The sequence below is a fragment of the Macrotis lagotis genome, chromosome 7 (assembly GCF_037893015.1).
Source record: "Macrotis lagotis isolate mMagLag1 chromosome 7, bilby.v1.9.chrom.fasta, whole genome shotgun sequence".
In the NCBI taxonomy this organism is placed as follows: Eukaryota; Metazoa; Chordata; class Mammalia; order Peramelemorphia; family Peramelidae; genus Macrotis; species Macrotis lagotis.
The window spans coordinates 212,124,243-212,145,795 of NC_133664.1; the positions used below are offsets into that span (position 1 = coordinate 212,124,243).

The window sequence follows — 21,553 nt, forward strand, 5'->3', positions numbered from 1 at the left end:
ATGGGGAGAATTCAACAAATAGGGATTTATACCTATGGAAGTGAAGAAGAAATAACCTAGAGGTCTAGAGATCTCAAAGTTTTCAGGAACCTTGAGGGGCATATAGAGCCTTAAGTTTTCAAAGTTCTTTATATACATTATCCCAATTTTCTCACATCCTCTCTAGCACTGATCATTTTCCTTTTTTGTCATCTTAGCCAATCTGATAGGTTTGAGGTGGTACTTCATAGCTGTTTCAATTTGCATTTCTCTAATCAATAATGATTTGGAGCATTTTTTTCATTTGACTATTTAAACTTTAATTTCTCCATCTGAAAACTGGCATAGAGTTCTTCATGTGGTGAGACATTAAATAGTTGCTGATCTATTTATGGAGTCACAAATAATCTGGCTCTGTCACAATACCTAGACATTATCAATTCAAAATGAAGCCAACAAGTCAGGCAGTCAATCATCTATTAACCAACTCCTATGTGGTTAAGTACTGGAAATACAAAGAAAGACAAAAGACAGTCTCTACCCTTGAGAAGCTCTCAATCTAAAGCAAACATAAATATACACATATGTATTTACATATATCAATAGATAGGGAGTGTGTATGTATATTTATGAAGGTACATGTATATAGGATAAATAGGAAATAATTAATAAAAAGAGGTGATGGAAAAGGCACTAGGTGGCATAGTGTAGAGTGCTGGATCTAGAGTCAGGAAGACCCAAGCTGACTTCAGAAACTTATTGTTTAATCCAGGCTAAGTCATTTAACCTCAATTTTCCTCATCTATGAAATGGTTGTTGTGAATATAAAATGAGGTAATACATAAAAAGTTCTTATCAGAGTGTCTGATACAAAGTAGGCATTGCAAATATATTAGTTATGATTATTATTGCATCAACTAAGTGGTACAGAAAATAGAGTACCAGTCCTGGAATCAGAAGGACCTCATTTCAAACTTCAAATTTCAATTCAAACTCACTAGTTCAATGGTCCTGGACAAGTCACTTAACCTTATTTACCTCAGTTTCCTCATCTGTAAAATGTACTGGAAAGAAAAATAGCAAACCAATTTTAGTATCTTTGCCAAGAAAACCCTAAATGTTGTGTAACCTTGGGCAAGTCACTTAACCCCACTGCCTTGCAACCCCCCCAAAAAAAAATCCTAAATGGAGTCACAAAGTGTCAGACAAGATTAAACTGATAAAACAACAAAAACAAATTATTTTATTACTAATATTACAAGGTGGAATTTTTACTGGGACTTGAAGGAAATCAGGAAAGTCAGGGGCCTGTAATCCTATTACAAGAATGAGAGTTAGCTAAAAATACTCATAAATAAAAGATGGAATGTCTTGTTTATGGAACAGCAAAAAGGCCAGTGTTGCTGGATGTAACATATGCACAAGGAAAAAGGGTAAAAGAGGTAAGAAAATGGGATAGGGGAGCTAGTTAAGGAAGGCTTTGAATGCCAAAGAGAGAATATTGCATTTGATCCTGAAGGGAACAGAATTCAAGTGAATTTTCAAGTTTATTCCACATATTTAGAGTATTCTGCACCTTTACCTATGGCTGGTTCACTGGCTTCAAGTTTAAGTTCCAACCTTTGCAGGAAATCTTTTCTGGTCCTCCCTCCAACCCTCCCCAATTCTTCTGGCTGCTTCTCTGAAATTACTATCCATCTATTTATTTATATATTGTCTTTCTCTTAGAATATATGCTCCTTGAGATCGGAAACTATTTTTGCCTTTCTCTATACCCCCATGCTTAGCAAAATGCCTGATCAAAGTAAGTGCCTAATTGCATTGTTGTTGACTAAGATGACATATTGTTTCAGTTTTCTAATGCTAGATAGGGATTTTTTTAATCTTTTAATTCAGCCACTTTCTGTGCTCACTATTGCCATGAGGAAATGTGGAGTGGAAATTTCAGGGGGTACAGTCCTGTTTCCTGTTTATGAAAAGTTACATGGACTATAAAATTGTGCATACCCTTTGATCCAACAATACCACTACTAGGTCTATATGCCAAAGAGATCATAGAAAAGGGGAAAACACCCACAAGAACAAAAATATTTATAGCAGCTTTTTTTTGGTAGTGGCAAAGAATTGGAAATTGAGGGAGGATGCCCATCAATTAGGGACTAACTGAACAAATTGTGGTATATGAATGTGATAGAATACTATTGTTCTGTAAGAAATCATGAACAGGTAGATTTCAGAAAAACCTGAGAAGATTTTTGTGAGTGAAGTGAACAGAATCAGGAGAACATTGTACGAATTAACAGCAACACTGTGTGATGATCGTCTATGTACTTATTTCTTCTCAGCAATACAATAACCAAAGAAAATTCTAAGACTTATAAAGGAAAATGCCTTCCACATTCAGTGAAAGAACTATGGAGTCTAAATACAGACCAAAGATACATTTACACTTTTCAAAAATTGTTTTTATGTTTTTATTTTTCATGTTTTTTTCCCTTTTGTTTTGCTTCTTTCACAATATGATTAATATAGAAATATGTTCAATATGAGGGTATATGTAATCAGATTATACACTAGCATAAAGATGGGGGAGGAAGAGATGGAGGTAAAAAATATGGAACTCAAAATCCTACAAAAATGAATGTTGAGTGGCAGCTATGTGGCACAGTGAATAGGGTACCAGCCCTGGAGTCAGGAAGACCTGAGTTCAAATCCTGCCTCAGACATTTAATAATTACCTAGCTGGTAACTTTGGGCAAGTCACGTAACCCCATTGCCTAACCAAAATTTAAAAAAAACTAAACAAAAAAATAAAATGAATATTGAAACTATCTTTACATATATAATTGGAAAAAATGAAATTAAAATTAAAAAAAGAAAAGTTATACTCATGGTCAGATAAAATAAGTTTCATTGTTATGTTTTAGCATGTAAGATGTTTATTATTATCCTGACTAAAATTGTAAGAGTCAAACCAGATTTGAGAGAACCTCTTCCATGTCTAACCAAATAGCTCCACTATTAAATCTGATGGGAAGATGGTCCTGTAGAACTATAAGGGATTATAACTATTGGTCCATTTATTGTCTTTAAATTCCCAATTAGATAGTAAATTCATTGGGAAACTATGCTGTTAAATTTGGAAGGAAGTAAAACAAATTAAGCATCATTACCAAGTTTTAACCTCAAGATCTAACTTACTATTTACTATTTAATATTTGCACTGAACAATAGAAGAGTTAGATGTATGATTAGAAAGTAGGACTATTGTAAGAAAAAGCAATTGTGTTCATATTACTCATGTAACACAAGCCACCAGTCTGTGAGTGTTGCTGGGTTTTACTCATAGTCAATGAAAAGAAGAGGTTATACATTCCTCTTTAAACAAACACAGACAAGGGATTAACTCTAGATTAACAATGTCAAAGTTTATTGTGAAATATAAAAGAACAATAAAAATAAGGTGACCTTTAATATTCATAGAATCAACAACAGTCTTTGTGTTGTTCTTTTTTTTTGTAGGCTAAAATGTAACTAAAATGAAGAATAATTATAATTACAATTAAATGAGCTTCTTCTCACTGATATTTTTCAAATACCTGCACTTAAAGATTAAATCAGTTAATGGAATAGATGTTATTTCTATTACCAAGAAATGGTTTTAGTGAAGGAATTACTTGCTTAGCACAGCAGGCCAGTATAAAAATTTAAAACATTTTCCAAGTCTTTTAAAAATATTTTCATCAATATAGTCTTAGGTCAAATTATTTTCATGTGATTTCCAATAAAAATATATACAGGTCCATTGGCATGTTAAACATGATACTATAAGTTGGAAGAGTAGGTATCAGGGGAAGTCAAATTTTTGTTATTTGCCAATCTTTTCCTCCTTTTCCTTCTTTTTCCTTCTATGTTTTACATTCTTAAGAATTGCTTTACTTGGAAGAGTATGCTTATAATAAGGTCAACAAATTAATTGATTGGCTTTTATAAAATCTCTTTTCTTTTTCCAGTGTTATACTTCAAATATAATCATCAAAAGAGCTAACACATTTAAAGAGAAAAACATGAGAATTTTTGAATGAGTGATTAAATGAAAAAACATTGATTAGTGCTAATATATGCAAAGTTCTGTGGATACCAATAGAAATATAAGAAAGTATATGTTCACATTCTACTAGAGACTGACAATGCAAATATGTGCTTTCACTTTACAGGATAGATGGAAATACTCATTAATAGTGGGAAGGTAGAAGGTAATGAATTTTCGGTAGTGTCATTTCTATTGATAAAATGAAAGCTAACATTTCAAAGATGTTAGAATGAGAACTTCTTTTCTCAATTTTCAGAAGTTGTGACCTTTGAGCACTTCTTGGTTTTACCTTAACATAATTGGTAACTAGTCAGTTATTTATACTAGTTGCTTGTCCTTTTACGAAGGGTAGCTGATTAGATTAGAAGCAAGGCTGGTAGTCGTGGGGGAGCTATTAACTTTTGGGCTTTTGGGAGCAGGGTCCTAGAGCTTTCCTCATCTGGGTCTGAGCAATGAAAGTGATCAAAGAATCAGCAGGGGTTCCACCCATCTAGTGTATAATGCTTTGTGTTTCCCAGAATACTTTACTGCTACAGTTAAGCAGATTTCTTTACTTATAGGATGTAGTTGATATCACTGATGGTAAGAGTAGTTTGTTAGGGTAAGACTTTGGGAGCAGGGGTGGGTGAACTGAGTAGAATGATGCTCTAATTCCCAAAGCTTTAGGTTTACATGCCTAATTGGACCTTCAATTTTAGATTTTCCAGAAAATAACCAAAAATAAACAGACCAAAAAAAAATCTTTGGACTTTGTTTTTTTGTTTTCTGTAAGGGAAGCTGGTCAGCTGGGATTATTTTTTGGCTGTCAACTTTTGGTTATTTTCCAAAAATCTAGAATTGCAAGTCAAATCTTCTAAGTATTTCTCTTAATATCTGAATTAGTAATGATTGCAATTTTATTTCTTTTGAAATCATTTTGGTGCCAGTAAGATATTCTATTATTTATTAATTTTTCTATCTGTGATAATTAAATGATTTGAAAATTTGTTTTACTCTTAAGATTCTATTCATAAGAATTATCTATAAATTGTTCCATTAGAGTTTGACAGTATTTTTGATAGTTATAATTATCTTTCTCATAGTATACTTCTTTAAAGAATTTCCATTTTGCCAAATTAGGAAAACTTGCAATGTTTTTTGGTCTATCATTCCTTTCAAATAATAAAATATTTTCAATATGTGACACTTTAAGTAGAACATTAAAATAATTTCAATTTCAGAAATGAAATTAGGTTTATAACTGATTCCTTTTGCATACATGCCAAGGTAACAGATTCCTTTTCAAGTTTGAAAATTAGGGCATGCTACCATCATACATTTTTATTACCCAGCTGAAGACTCAGGGGGGATTTTATCTTCAAACTGCAAGTTTCCTAGCAACTCTCTTTAAGCCAGTGTGGCTTTTTAAAAATATATAAATCACTTGTATTCGTTGGGAATGCTTAAAAACATTTCTTTCATCCCATGAATAAACAATGTGAATTAGGTTAGAAGGCAGCTGCAAAAGGGGAAAAAAGAAATCCAATTCAATGCTTACTAGAATTCTTGTCTTCATTTCAGGATAGTACTGTGTTTGTGCTGTTAAGAATTGGGACTGGGGGAGAAGCTTCATAACTGTAAAGGTTTAGTTTCTAAAACCTGAAAATTACTATCAACCAAACCTAAAACAGGTTTTTGGTTAAAAATATGGTACTTTTGATAATGCATGAAGTACATTTTGCAGGTACTACCTTCTGTGCTATTTGTCAAGCTAAACTAAAGATTATAGCATGCCACCAAGAAGATTATAAAGGAAATAAAATGAAAACTGAATGCTAAATATATTGAAAGAAAGAATAAGGTAACTGATGAACGAACAAAGATTATTAGACTTTGGTAAACAGCCACAAGTTGAAGCACATTAAATTGGTACTGAACTGGTATGTACTGTGCTGAAGGTTTCTTTATTTCCTTCAAAGGGAAGCTTCAAAATCCAGGCAATCCATTGACAGTTTCTTCCCAGGGGATCCAGTGGGAGCAGACAGACCTGGGTGGCATTCTGAATCAAAGTTGATAGAAGAAAGTGTTAGTCATGCCCTTCTGCAGTCTGGGCTGATATACTTTTAATAATGGGCTTTCTTGGGTAAGATTTCAGTAAAGATTATGGTGAAAAATCCTAGTAAAAAGAAGACTTCCCCTTTGTGGAAGGGTTCTGAAGTTTAAATAGACCAACTAAATATGAAAAGACCAGAAAAGAAAACTTGCTCTTGTGCACAGACTGCTTTGTCCCAAAATATTTATTTGTGAAAGACCCTAAAGAAATCTAGGAAGCATTTGGATTTTTCTGGCTTATCATCCTTAACCCTTTCTCTAAAACTAGAAGATTTGTTGAAATAAATAAGAGTTCTATCACCTCTTCAAATTTGGGAGTGACAGATCTCAAGGGGCAAAGCTGTATGGCAATCAATGAAGAGAGACCTCTGCCATCTCTAATGCAGTCGAATTTATAATTCATAAGCAGTTGAAAAGAAGGTCAAGTTCTGAAAGCGGTAAAGACTGTACCTTCTCATCAAAGAGTGTTACTACAGAGACCAAAAAAATTAACTGTCCATAAGAGATGCCATTTCTTGAAAAAAAGCTTAGTAGCCTACTGAACTGCTTAACCCAGCAGCAATAGTTAAGTAACACTGCAATCAGCCTGGTCCAGTCTCAGGACCCAGAAACTGTACAACATCAAAGCTACCTGCCCAGCACTGTCTGGCAGCACCTGCTCAGGGACAGAGGAACCTTTCCTGTTTAGTTGGATAGCAGTCCAATGGCTGAGTTACCTTTGCAGCTCAACAAAGAAGCAGTTATGCAAAGCACCTGAAGAATCTACTCAATTCTGCTCAGCATTGGATTAACCCTTCCAGCAAAAACACTGTGCTTTTCAGGAGCAAGTCCAGATGAGTGATTCATCTATCACTAATGTAATTTTTCAAGTGAACTTCAGGAAGACCCTCCAGTTATAGAAAGAAAGGATATCAAAGCCCTCAATTAAGAATAACAGGCTGCCTTGGCTATATATGACCATTTTCCTATACTACCATTTTCATGCCCACTCTTGTGTTTCATGAACTCTATATTAATGGTCTAGGGAAAATGCTTTGGAGCAACTGTTCTTCCTATGACATTTGAGTGAAAAATGCCCCATTAAAGACATAAGTCTACTGGCTGATTGTTAAAGGGAATAGCAATGAGGTCTCTTGAACTACTGTTAGTAGAATAGGTACTCAGAAAGTTGTCTAAGACCCCTGAGAGTAGCTGAAGCCACATCTCAGAAGACTCAAGATACCTGTGCATAGAGTGCATATTGAGGTCTGGACCTCAATATGCCGAAAACTTAATACAGTATAGACATAGATAGGTGACATACTCTGCATATCCAGGACATGCATTGAAAGAGCATTCTACTACCTTTTGTTCTTTTATTTGTTTGCATATTATAAGGAAGTGTTATTTTAGTATTAGCTATCTGTCTATCTAGCTATATCTATCAATCTATCTATCATTTGTAATAGTTGGTGAACTAAATGAAGGAATTTTTTCAGTGATTGGAAATCCCATGAGAAGGCCTATGGCTCAATTCCTGATTATTGATATCATTTTTGAGTGCAGTCTGTCAAAAAGAATTATTACTTATTTAGTTTGACAAATGACTAGATAGCATCACCAAATAATTTTAAGCCATAGTTTAGTTCAATCTTTTCTTCAGTGTCCCTAGCAATATTCCTTTTTAGTATTTTTCCCAGTCTTAACCAATCTGATAAGTGTGAGGTGGTACATCAAATTTTTAATTTGCATTTCTTTAATCAGTAATGATTTGGAGCATTTTTTCATATGCTTTAATTTCTTCATTTAAAAACTGCTGTTTATATCCTTTGACCATGTGTCAATTGGGGAATGACTTGTACCCTTACAAATCTGATTCAGTTCTCTATATATGAAAGCTTTATTAGAACCCCCTAGCTGCAAAAAGTATTTTCTAGCTTTCTGTTTTCCTTTTAATCTTGACAGCATTGGTTTTATTAGTGCAAAAACTTTTTAATTTAATATAGTCAAAATCATCTATTTTGCAATTTATAATGTACTATGTTTCTTGCTTGGTCATAAATTTCTCCCTTTTCCATAGATTTGACAGATAATTTCTTGATCTTTTAATTGGTCTATGGTATCACCCTTTATATCTAAATCCTGTACCTATTATGACCCTATTTTGGTATAGGCTGTGAGATGTAGGTCTATGCCTAGTTTTTGCCATACTGTTTTCTAGTTTTCCCAACAATTTTTCCCAATAATGTGAGTTCTTATCCCAGAAACTAATGCCTGGGTTTGTCAAACAGTAAATAGTTATTTACTACTGTTTCTTTTGAACCTATCATAATCCATTGGTCCATTACTCTATTTCTTAACCAGTACCAGGCACTTTTGATGACTGCTGCTTTATGGTATAGTTTTAAATCTGGTAGAGCTAGGCCACCTTCCTTAACATGTTTTTTTTTTATCAGTTCTCTTGCTATTCTTGACCTTTTGTTGCTCCAGATGAATTTTTATTACTTTTTTTTTCTAGCTCAGGAAAACAGTTATTTGGTAGTTTGATTGGTATGGCACTGAATAAGTAATATAATTTGGGTAGAATTGTCATTTTTATTATATTAACTCGACCTAAGCATGAGCAATTGACATTTTAACAGTTGTTTAGATCTGACTTTATTTGTGTGAAAAGTGCTTTGTAATTGTGTGCATACAGTTTCTGGTTTTGTCTTGGGAGGTAGATTCCCAAGTATTTTATGTTGTCTGCAATAACTTTAAAAGGAATTTTTCTTTCTATCTCTTGTGTTTGTTCATATATAGAAATGCTAATAATTGATGCATTTATTTTATATCCTGCTACTTTGTTGCATTTATTAATTGTTTCAAGGAGTTTTTTAGATGATTTTCTCAAGTACTCTAAGTAAACCATCATATCATCTACGAAGGGTGAAAGTTTTGCTTCATCATTGCCAACTCTGATTCCTTCAATTTCTTTTTCTTCCCTTTTTGCTAAAGCTAACATTTGTAATACTATATTGAATAGTAATGGTGATAATGGGCATTGTTTTTCACCCCGATCTTATTGGAAATGCTCCTAGTTTATCCCCATTGCATATAATATTTGTTGTTGGTTTACATAAATTCTGCTTATTATTTTAAGAAAAATCCCATTTATTCTTTTACTCTCTAGTGTTTTTAATAGAAATGGATGTTATATTTTGTCAGACTTTTTCAGCATCTGTTGACCTAATCATATGATTTCTGTTGGTTTTGATATTGATAAGCTCAATTATGTTGAGTGTTTTCTTAATATTGAACCATCCCTGACCACCTGATATTAATCCTACCTGATCATAGTATAGCATCCTAGTGATAACTTGCTATAATCTCTTTGCTAAAATTTTATTTAAGATTTTTGCATCAATGTTTATTGAGGAGATTGATCTATAATTTTCTTTGTTTTGGTTATTTCTGGTTTAGGTGTAAGTATCATGTTGGTGTCATAAAAGGAATTTGGCAGAACTCTTATTTTTTAAAAAGTTTATTTAGAATTGGAATTGTTCCTTAAATGTTAGGTAGAATTCACCTGTAAATCCATACTTTTTCTTAGAGAATTTATCAATGTTTCTTTGATTTCTTTTTTCTGAAATGGGGCTATTTAAGTATTTTATTTCATTTTTTGGTTAATCTGGGCTATTTGCATTTTTGTAAATATTCATCCATTTCAATCAGGTTATTAAATTTATTGGCACCCTGTTAAAAAAAATAGCTCCAAATTATCTCTTTATTTTCTTCCTTGGTGGTGGTGAGTTTGCCCTTTTCATTTTTGATACTGGTAATTTGATTTTCTTCTTTTTACAAAAATCAGATTAACCAAATGTTTATTATTTTATTATTTTTTTCATAAAACTAATATATTAGGTCAGTGGTTTTCTTGCTTTCAATTTTATCAAATCACTCCTTTGATTTTTAGAATTTCTAATTTGGTTTTTAATTGGGGATCTTTTATTTTTTTCTACTGTTTTTAGCTGCATGTCCAATTCATTGATCTCTTCTTTCTCTATTTTATCTCTTCTTTCTCTATTTTATTCATTTAAGTATTTAGAGATATAAAATTTCCTCCAAAAACTACTTTAGCTGCATCCCATAAATTTGGTATGATGTCTCATTGTTATCATTTTCTTGGATGCAATGATTGATTATTTCTATGATTTGCTGCTTTAAAATTAAGCTATTTCATTTCCAATTAATTTTTACTTTATTTCTCCATGGCCCTTTATTACATGTATTTTCATTGCATCATGACCTGAAAAAGTATGCATTTATCTTTTCTCTATTTTTGCATTTGATTAAGGCTTTTATGCCCTAGTACATGGTCAGTTTTAGTATAGTTGCCATGAACTGCAAAGAAAAAGGTATATTGTTTTCTATCCCCATTCAGTTTTCTCCAGATATTTATCATATCCAAGTTTTCTAATATTTTATTCACCTTAACTTCCTTCTTGTTTATTTTTTGGTTAGATTTATCTAGTTCTGAGAGAGTGTAACAGAATTAGGCTGAAAGTTCCTTGAGAGCAGGGACAGAACCATTATTATAGTTCTACTGTCTATGTAATTCCATACAATTCATTCAGCTTCCCTTTTAGCATTGAGAGTGGAAATGGACCTCAGAGCTTATCTGGTCCTTGCCCTTTATTATATAAACAGAGAGGTTAAACTCAGAGAGGTTAAATGACTTATCAAATAGCTAATGAGTAAAAGATATAGTACTAAAAACATTACTCTGAATTCCTAAAAGAAAAATCACTAACAAGGGAGAGCAATCAAGATAAGTCTCAAGTAGAAGCTGGTGTTAGGGTATGGAATCTTTAAGGAAGTCAGAGATACCAATACCAAATGGTGGAAATAAGAATGAATTACCTTCCACTCAGTTGCAAGGGGGTAGAAATGGGAGATAAAGTGCCCTGAATGAGACACCAGTTTGACTTGATCATAGAGTGTCAAGAGAAAAAAAAATATTTAAGTAAATTTGGAAAAGTTGGATGGAATCAAGTACAGATGACTTCTAAATATCAGTTTCTTTTGATTCCAAGAATAATTGGAAAGTACTGGATATTGTCCAATTCTGAGCTTTAACATTATGATTTCAGTGCATTGCAAACTATCAACATAAAAATCTAGTTTAACTTACTATTGGAGAAGGGGAAATGACAGAGTTGATTTGGCAGAGTCCACCATAATCAGAAGCCCTTAGATTTTAACTCTATATTTGACATTAGCTTAATGACTCCAGGCAGATGACTTGATGTTTCTGAGACTCAGTTTTTTCTTATATAAAATTAGAAGTAATTTCACTATTTTTCTCATGGTGATTTTGAACATAAAGTGTTTTAAATTTTAAAGCAAATGTACATGTGAATTTTTATTTAGATTTAACTTAGAATAGAATTTGCCTTAGAATAAAATAAGTCAACATACAAAATTCAGAAAACATCATAAATCAGTTGCCATAAATCAGAACTTTATGTATTTTAAATAAGATTCCTACTTTTACAATGTTTACAATGTACCATGGTTTGTTGACTTGTGTAATCTACCTCTTCCCAATAAATTAAAAAATAGTATTCATTTTTCTTATGAGAATTTCACAATATCTCAAGAAGTAAAGGGAAATATTCTATACCACAAGAAAAAGATGAGAATATATTGATAAAATCAAGACTTTACAGTCTTTACAAACAAGGTTGTATCTGAAAGCCAAGAAAAACAACTGAAACAGAAAAAGTTGAAGAAAGCATTTGTGCTAAAAAAAATAACTTCTTCCATAACAATCAGTTTGACAGTAAGACTGTAAGCTCCTTGACAGCAGGGATAGAACCAGCATTTAGAATAGACTGGCACATCAGAGACATAACAAATTCTTGTTGATTGAATGAATGAAGTTTGTACCACCTATAAAATATGTATCAACCAGTTTCTTCTCACCACCATGAAGGTAGATATTATTTACAAAAAAGTCAATGTAGCAATTTCCTTTGCCTAACTATGCATTTTTGTTATGAAAGTTTGTTTGTGGGATGGAAAGGATAATGATAGGAGAAAAGAAGGATGGATGAGTTGAAAGAATGAAGGAAAAAAGGAAACTTTGAAAGGTACAATTTGAAATTATTATATACTTAAAAGGAAAAACAAACTGTAATAAATAGGGATTTGCCTTTTCAAGTACAATCATTTTTTTTCTGTTCTCTACCTTGTAAGCACTGGGCCTTGTGTTGGGAAAAACTTAGTTCAAATGTAGCCATAGACATTTACTAATTATGTGATTTTGGGCACATCACAATACCCTGTTTGCCTAGGTTTCCTCATCTATACCATGAGATGGAGAAAGGAAATGGCAAACCACTCCAGTATCTTTGCAAAGAAAACATCACGATGAGTTGTTGGATGTGACTGAAAATAACTAAACACTAAGTTCAGAATAAAAAATTAAATTTATAAACAAATACAAGAAACAAAGTTGTGTTTAAAAAAGAAAAAAAATGGAAGAAAGTATCATTTTTGACATTTATTCATAAAGCATTTTTATATCGTGCTGGCTATAAAAATAACATGGAAACTAACAAGGATCTAAAATTAACATCACCATTTTTCAAAGACTTTTTAAAAAACTATATGCAGTCATTTTTCATATTATCTAAAATGACAAGGGACTCTCATAATGGATGTAATGTCCATGATGCCACTCTGAAGCAGTAGTGTAAAATGAACTAAATCATACTAGGGCATAGTTGTAGACATTCATAGAACATGAAAACAAAGCAATGATCTCAGATGGAAATCAATGAGTAAGATCTTTGTTCATTTAGTATTGAACTGTCAAAGAAAATTATTAATATGAAACTATTTTGTTCAGTTGTTTGTCTATAGAATCTGACTTAAATAGTTTATCTGAAGTACTTACAGAGTGTTCACTAGTAATGTTTTATTTATAAAAAATACAACGCACTAGATTTCCCAATATGTCTCTGATATTAATAATTTGTGGTTATATTCTTCAAACAAATGTCAAACCTAAAAAATGAGTGTCCATTTTTTTTTACTATCTCTCATGAGGTAAGCAGAGGGCTTTATATTATATTAGATTTCTAGAGCAAAACAGACAAGTATGCCCAACATTCTAATTACCATTTTTTCTCAATATTTTTCCTAAAATTTAAGGCTATTTTTATTATTAATAGACATTGACAAACAAAAATTTTAGTATACAATGAACAAGAACCTCCTGTATATTATTTAAAAAACTTTTGCTTTGTAGTTTCAAAATATGTATTAATTTGAATAAAATAATAACAAAATTTCCATTTGTTCATTTTCCCTTTAAAAATTTTTATCTTGTATGTATTGTTTTGGGGCATTTAACAAAGACAAAAAATGAATATCCATCAATTGTAGAATGGCTGATCGAATTGTGGGGATAAGAATGTAATGAAACCGTACCATAAGAAATAAACAAATATGTTGAATACAGAGATACCTGGGAACACTTATATGATTTAATGCAAAATAAAATGACAAGAACAAGGAGAATGGTATGAGAAAATAACTTTACAAGACAACAAATAAATCAATTTGATGACCAATAGTGATACTGATTTCAAAGCATATCAGAGAGGTGAAAGATTGATTATACATATAGAATAAGACACTATTTATATATAGAATAAGAATGTGAGCTTTTTGACATCAGGAATTATTTTTGCTTCTCTCTTAATCCCTAGCTTTTAGCACAGTGCCAAACACCTGAGAACATTTAATAAATGCTTATTGATAGACTTTCAAACTTTAATAGAAATGTGTTTTCTCTTCCTCCTTCTTCCTCACTCCACCACTAAAAAAGATAACAAAACTAAATAAAACAAAAATTTTTTTTGCAAGGCAAATGAGGTTAAGTGGCTTGCCCAAGGCCACACAGCTAAGTAATTATTAAGTGTTTGAGGTCACATTTGAACTCAGATACTCCTGACTCCAGGGCTGGTTCTCTATCCACTGTGCCACCTAGTTGCCCCACAAATTCTTTTAACAAATAACACTTAGTCAAACAAAATAAATTGTTTAAAAATGTATGACTCCTTTATTTTGAGTTCATCAGTTCTCAATCAGAAAGTGTGCATCTCCATCTATACTCTGGAATTATGGTTGGCCATTGCATTGATTTGAGTTCTTGAATCTTTTAAAGTTCATCTTTTTAAAAGTTTATTAAGCATTTTATTTTTCTCTAGTTACACATAAAAACAATTTTTAAGATTCATTTTTAAAACTTTGAGTAACAAAAATCTCTCTGTTCTTCCATCCTCATTGAGTAGGCAAGTAATTTGATAAAGGTTATATATGTGTCATTATGCAAAACATTTTCATGATAGTTATCTAGTAAAAAATATAGACCAAAAAGAAACCCCAACCCTTCAAGAAAAAGAAAGTTTTTAAGGGGAAGCTAGGTGGTGCAATGGGTAGAGCACCAGCCCTGTAGTTAGGAGGACCTGAGAAACAAAGTTCAACATATGCAAAGATATTAAAAGTGACACTATGTTAAGAAAAAAATGAAAAGAAAATATATACACTTAAGGGATGACTAAATTACCCTTTATATATAAATATAATAAAATATATGGTACAAAATGACACTATGTGGAATTCAGAAAAACATGAGATTTGTGTAAGCCAACATAACTAAATAAGCAGGATCAAGAGAACAACTATATGCAGTCATTTTAGTGGTTACAAATCCATAAATTAAAATGAAGTCAAAAAGAATATCTGAAAAATTAGTGAAAGCTATAAAGAACAGATAAGGAAATATAACTCCTACCAGAAAAGAACATTAGGGAAGAAAAGTATATATTCTCATTTGTTGCCATGTATTTAAGCTGTGTTTAAGAAAATCTTTTTTTCTTTTTCACAGGTAAGGGTTCAATCTAGATAACAGTGTTGAGGAAATAAAAATTATTATGAAATAATGACAAAAACTCTTTTACTTTATGTTTCCATTTCCTATGGCTTTAGGTGAAAAGTCATGAATTCAATCACAATTGCTCCAAGCTCCAATTAAGAAATTCCTTAACCTTTAGAGGGAATTTTCTCTCTTAACCTAAACTTAACATTTATATATCTTAGTGAGAAGTAATTAGAAGAATATTCAAGAAATTGGAGGTCTGCAACATAGGAGTGGGGCTTGGTAGGGAGGACACATGTCCTTGGAGATGCCCAGATAGCAAAAGCAGCTACATCAGGAATTCTCATTTAGAGTCAAGAAGTGGATTAGACAAGTCAGAAGTTATAAGGAACACCTGTGCTAGTACTAGATGAAGAGCCAGGCACTGTTTGGCAATTCCATTGCTCGGATCAGTTCTTGGTTGCAACTGCAGGCTAGAGAGAAGTGCTTGCTGTCTCAAAGTTGCAGGAGCCCTGGTTGCAGTCCATAGTGGAAAGAAGGAATAGCTCTTGAACCTCTAGGGAATCAAGGTCCTCTAGGCTAAGGACCAGAGCAAAAACCAGGAAAGTAGTGAACAGATAACATTACCTTGGAAGCACTGAAAACCATAAGAACTAACTGGAGTAGTAGAAAAGAGTCTAAATCCACAGTTTGCTACACATCCAAGTGAATAGAACCCAACTCAAATATAAAGTTTAAAGTTAAGAAAAAGACTAGGAAAATGATCTTACAAAAGAAAAAAAGAAACTCCACAGTGACAAGGAAGATCAACACAGAAATTCAGAAGACAATAATGTGAAAAGCGCTGTAAAGAAAGCACCAAAACAATGCAATTTGGAAACAAACCCAACAAGAATTCCTAGAAGAGAGATAAAACAAAAATTGATTTTTAAAATTGAAATAAAAGTAATAGATGGGAAAGTGGGGAAAAATTAGAGTATGCTAGAAAATTATGGAAAGACATTCAACAACTTGGTAAAAGGAGCACAAAAATACTGAAGAAAAAAAACCTTAAAAACAGAATTGGTCAATTGGAAAAAAGAGGAATAAAAGCTCATTAAAAAAAATAATTCATCTCCCAGGGCTAAGATGGCAGAGAGAAGACAGGCACTTCATTAAGCAATCCCTGTGTCCCCTCAAAAATAACATGAAAGAAACCTCTTAACAGAAACTAGAGCAACAAAACCCAGAAAAAGAAGCTAGGAGAACATCTACTAACAAGGTCTGTCTCAGGGGACTGTGGGTGAACCAGGAGAGGAGACCATAGAATCAGCCCAGGGCTGGGGTGGGGTGGAGGGGGCAGGAAGCTAATGGACTGGTGTTAGCCTTGGAGACCTTGGTGAGAAGGGTTAGCCTCAGAGACCTTGGTGAGAGGCATTGGTCTCAGAGACTTTGGTGAGAGGCGGGTTGAGAACCAATTTTAGCCACAGAGTTTTTGGCCAGGGGGGAGAGGAGGTCTGCAGCCTGAAAATCATCTAGCTCCCTGCCAGACCTGAACTCACCATACTTTTGGAGCATTCTTCCAGGAACAAATTGTAGTGGCCCTGCCTGGCCCCCATCCCCTGAAGCACAGGTGTGGACTAAGGAGCCCACTCAGCTGAAAGGGAGATTGACTTTCAGACAATTATTCATATCAACTCAGACTCTGCTGCCCCTCCTCCCTCCCTCCAGGATTGGGAGAGGACTTCAAACACTCCAGAGAAAGCAACCAGTACCCCCTACCCCCTGGCCCTTGGAATTACTAAGCCAAATGAACAAAGCCTCTAGGGTTTTAGAAAGCAAACATCTGAGAGCCTGCCCCTCCCCCAACACAAGATCCTAGGAAAAAATGTAAAAACTTTTACATGTAACTGGGAAAATGGAATAAAAATAGAAAAAAGAAAAAAATTCTTTTAAAATTAGAATTGGTCAAGTAAAAGCTAATGACTACATGAGACATCAAAAAACAAAAAAAAAATCAAAAGAATGAAAAAGAAGAAGAAACTGTGAAACTGATCTGGAAAATAGATGGAGAGATAATTTAAGAAGTATTGAAGTACCTGACATCTTATCTGAAGAAATTATATAGGATAATTGTCCTGATATCTTAGAACTAGAGGGTAAAACAGAAATTGAAGGAATTCACTGATGTGGAAAGAGATGCCAAAATGAAACTACCAGGAATATTAAAACCAAATTCTAAAACTCCTATCTTAACAAGATAATATTGAAAACAGTCAGAAAGAAACAATTCATATACCAAGGAGGCAGAATCAGGATCACCCAAGATTTAGTATTTATCACATTAAAATAGCAAAGGATTAGGAAAATATTTTGGATGGCAAAAGAATTAAGATTACAACTGGGAATAATATATAAAGCAAAATTGAGTATAATTTTTCAGGAAAAAGGAGGGTATTGATTTAAATAGAGGATTTTTGAACATTCTTGATTGAAATTCTGCAGATGAATAGAAAAATCTGACAACCACTTCAACCACTTCACTTGAGAGACATACATAGGTAAACATGAAGGAGAATCTATAAGGAACTTATTAAGGTTGAACTGTTTATATTCTTACATGGGAAGATGATACATGTAACTCCTTAGATCTATCATTTTTAGAATAGTTTGAAGGAGTCTACATAGAGAGAGGGCACAAATGTAAGCCAAATATGTTAGAATGATCTCAAAAAAAAAATGGAAGATGAGAAAGGGATACACTAAGAGAAAGGGGAAGGGAGAGGAAAAATGGGAGAAATTAGCTCTTACATTGGGAGGGAAAATAGGAAGTTATGAGCAATAGTTGAATCTTATTCTCATTTGAAGTCATTCAGAGGGAAGAACACACATTTATATATATATATATATATATATATATATATATACATACATATGTATATATATCCACTTGAAATCTTAAAAATAAATGAAATTTTCCTTAAAATAATAAGCAGTACTTATCAAAAACTAAGAGGAAGCAATATCTGGAAGAGGGTTGAATTAGAAGTCTTTTCAATAAGATCACAGTTGATATTCTATTGCACAGACTTTTGTTTGTTTTTTTTTTTTAGGTTTTTGCAAGGCAAATGGGGTTAAGTGGCTTGCCCAAGGCCACACAGCTAGGTAATTATTAAATGTCTGAGACCGCATTTGAACCCAGGTACTCCTGACTCCAGGGCCAGTGCTTTATCCACTTGCTCCACCTAGCCACCTAGCCACCCCATATCGCACAGACTTTGACCTAGCAATACCACTCCTTAGACTGTATCCCAAAGAGTTAAAAGGAAATGAAAAAAGAATGGATATATAGGAAAATATTTCTATTAGTTCTTTTAGTGGCAGTAAAGAATTGGAAAGTGATACAATGTCCATCAATTCAAAAGTGGCTGAACAAGTTGTAGCTTATGATTTTAAATGAATATTGTTATACTCTATGAAATGACAAGGAGAATGGTTTCAGAAAAAAATCTGGGAATACTTACATGAACTGATACAAAGTGAAGTGAGTAGAACCAGGAGAAAACTGCAATACCAGCAATATTGTAATTATGATCAACTGTGAAAGACTTAGATGCTCTGATCAATATAATGATCCCACACAATTTCAATGGATTCATGATGGAAAATGTTCCATAAACTGAGACATAATTTTTCATTCTCTTTTTCTTGCTTTTTGCAATATGGCCAATATACTAAAAGGTAAATAAAAATTCAAAAAGAAAAGCAATAACAGCTCAGCCTTTGGTGGCAGTGATTGGTCTCAGTCAGAAAAGTCAAGAATAAAGGAAATGTGGGCAGAGCACCAATGTTGAGCATGATAACTACACCAGGCCTGAAAGAAAGGTGATTGCATTCAGTTGATGCCAGTTCTGTCTTTCCAAAAGTGACTTCAGAGAAATAGAGGCCAATGAAAAGTGAATTTCTCAGGGAGAGGAGATTGAGACACCTTTGAGGTTCAGTTTCAGGTAATCCACCATTGAAGCAAGAGGAAACAGAAAGTGAGGAACCAGGGAATGTAAGGGAAAAAAGACTGAAATTAACATCTCAAAAAGGAAGAAAATTTAGTTTAAAATCTTGAGCACAGGGAAGATATTAAAAACAAAAGGGAAGATGTCCTATAAAACTTCTATATAACTTCAAACATCCATGAACAAATATTACAAAGATAAAAGAAACTGAGTCAGTATCTAATGTGACTCCATTTGAAGTTTATTTTACAAAGACACAGTAGTGGTTTATTTTTGAGTTGCCCAGTTCATTTTACAGATGACGAAACTAAGGCAAATAGAATTAAGCAGTTTGCCCAGGGTAACACACCCCTAGTAAGTGTTTGAAAGACAATTGAAACTTAGATCTTCTTGACTACAGGTCTGGCATTCTATTTACTGTGCCATTTGGCTATGCACACTTGAGTCTAATTATCAATAATTAGGGGCAGCTAGGTAGCGCAGTGGATAAAGCACTGGCCCTGGAGTCAGGAGTACCTGGGTTCAAATGTGGTCTCAGATACTTAATAATTACCTAGCTGTGTGGCCTTGGACAATCCACTTAACCCCATTTGCCTTGCAAAAACCTAAAAAAAATTATCAATAATTAAAAAAAAGATTTTTCCATAAAAGAGAGGCATTTGATGAATTACAATCCAGAGCAATACATAAACAGATTATCTGATCTGCAAACATCTCAGAGAATGAAAATACAAGAAAGGTCAAAAAGTAAATAAGGTCAAGTAAGTAAATACATCACTCCACCTCTAGATACAGTTAAAAGGAAAAAAATTTAGAAAGTGGTTTAAGTGAGTTACTTATGGAGTTAAGAAACAATAACACAGGGGTTGCTAGGTGGCGCAATGGATAGAACACTGGCCCTTGAGTCAGGAGTACCTCAGTTCAAACCCGGCCTCAGACACTTAATAATTACCTAGCTGTGTGGCCTTGGGCAAGCCACTTAACCTCATTTGCCTTAACAAAAATAAAAATAGAAACTAGAAATTTCTTTATAAAAATATCCAGGGATAAAGACAAAGGTGGAATATTAAGAGAAGTGATAGTAGTAGAGGAATATACTTGGAAATACCCTACAAGTGAATCAACATTTTTTGGTGGGAATAAATTGTAGAATAGATATGGTCATAATAACAGAAAACAGAAGGAATATGTGATATACCTTAATCAATGGTAAACAATGATGACAAAATAATACTTGTCACTTAAAAAATGAACTCTAGGAAAATGACTAAGAATAAAAAGAGGAAATCTCAATTCAGTAGTTGAGTTCACAGTCGCTGAAGAACACTCCAATAGAGGCAACAGAATTTTCAAAAGGCGATGGGTACTTCTAAATGGGCATAATATGAAGTAATTAGGTGTGCGGAAAGATAAGAGAGAGTACATCAAAGAGCATCTTGATGTTTCATAGATTGCATCCTGACTCAAAAGAAATCAGAATTTGTGGGGGAAACTGACTGAAAAGAGTGACAGAGTCAGAGATTCCATAGCAAGAGAAAAGAAAATAATCATGGAGAGGACTGAAGGTAACAATGGATCATATAAGAGGTACAGGGAATATCTAACAGAGGACAATACTTCTATTTTCTCTATCTCCTTTAAGAATTGCTACTTCTAGGGGAGGCCAGGTTGCTCAGTGAATAGAGCACCAGCCCTGGAGTCAGGAGTCCCTGAGTTCAAACCCAGCCTCAGACATTTAATAATTACCTGTGTGGCTTTGGGCAAGCCACTTAACCCCATTGCCTTGCAAAAACAAAAACAAAAGCAAAACAAAAGGAATTGCTACTTCTGGGGTAGCTGGGTGATACAGTGGATGACCCTGGAGTCAGGAGGACCTGAGTTCAAATTTGACCTGTGTGACTTTGGGCAAGTCACCTAATCTTAGCCTTGCAAAAACTAAAAAAAAAAATTGATACAACTAGGGCAATGGATAAGAAAACTGACTCGGGAATCAGGAGGCCCTTACTTTAAACCCAGCCTCAAACATTTACTAGTTGTGTGATACTGGGAAAGTCGCTTAACCCAAACTGCCTCAAAAAAAAAGAAAGACACTTCTAAAAGTAAGGTAGTTAGATGGTATAGTGGGTACAGCACTGGCCCTAAAGTCAGGAGGACCTGAGTTCAAAACCAGCCTCAGGCAATTGCTAGCTATGTGACCTTGAGCAAGTCACTTAATCCTGACTGCCTAGTCTCTAGTCTTCCTGATTCATATTTGGCAACTGGACCCAGATGACTCTGGAGGAGAAAGTGAGGCTTGTGACTTAGCACAGCATCACCTCATTCAAATCCATTTCATATGCTTCATGGTATCATCTCCCTGAAGCTGTGGTCTTTTTTGAGAATGAAGGACAAACATCATCACATGAGAGCGAATAATATAAGCCAGATTAATGATTTAAAAGAAGGTAACCACCAAAGGACTGAAACTCTTTAAAGGTATAGCATTTACAT

The 21,553-nt window shown here is 33.6% G+C and overlaps 1 protein-coding gene across 7 annotated transcripts in view; it reads right to left on the minus strand.

The window, feature by feature from the left end:
- Nucleotides 1-21,553, minus strand: part of CNTN1 (contactin 1) — a 363,209-nt gene that overhangs the window by 177,877 nt on the left and 163,779 nt on the right. Inside the window, exon 1 of one of the 7 annotated variants that reach the window (XM_074194743.1) lies at nucleotides 5,990-6,728. The exons of the other annotated variants lie outside the window; for them this stretch is intronic. The gene's annotated coding sequence lies outside the window, so the exon portion shown is untranslated. Of the gene's footprint in view, nucleotides 1-5,989; nucleotides 6,729-21,553 lie in introns of those variants that run through there. 7 annotated transcript variants of the gene reach the window in all.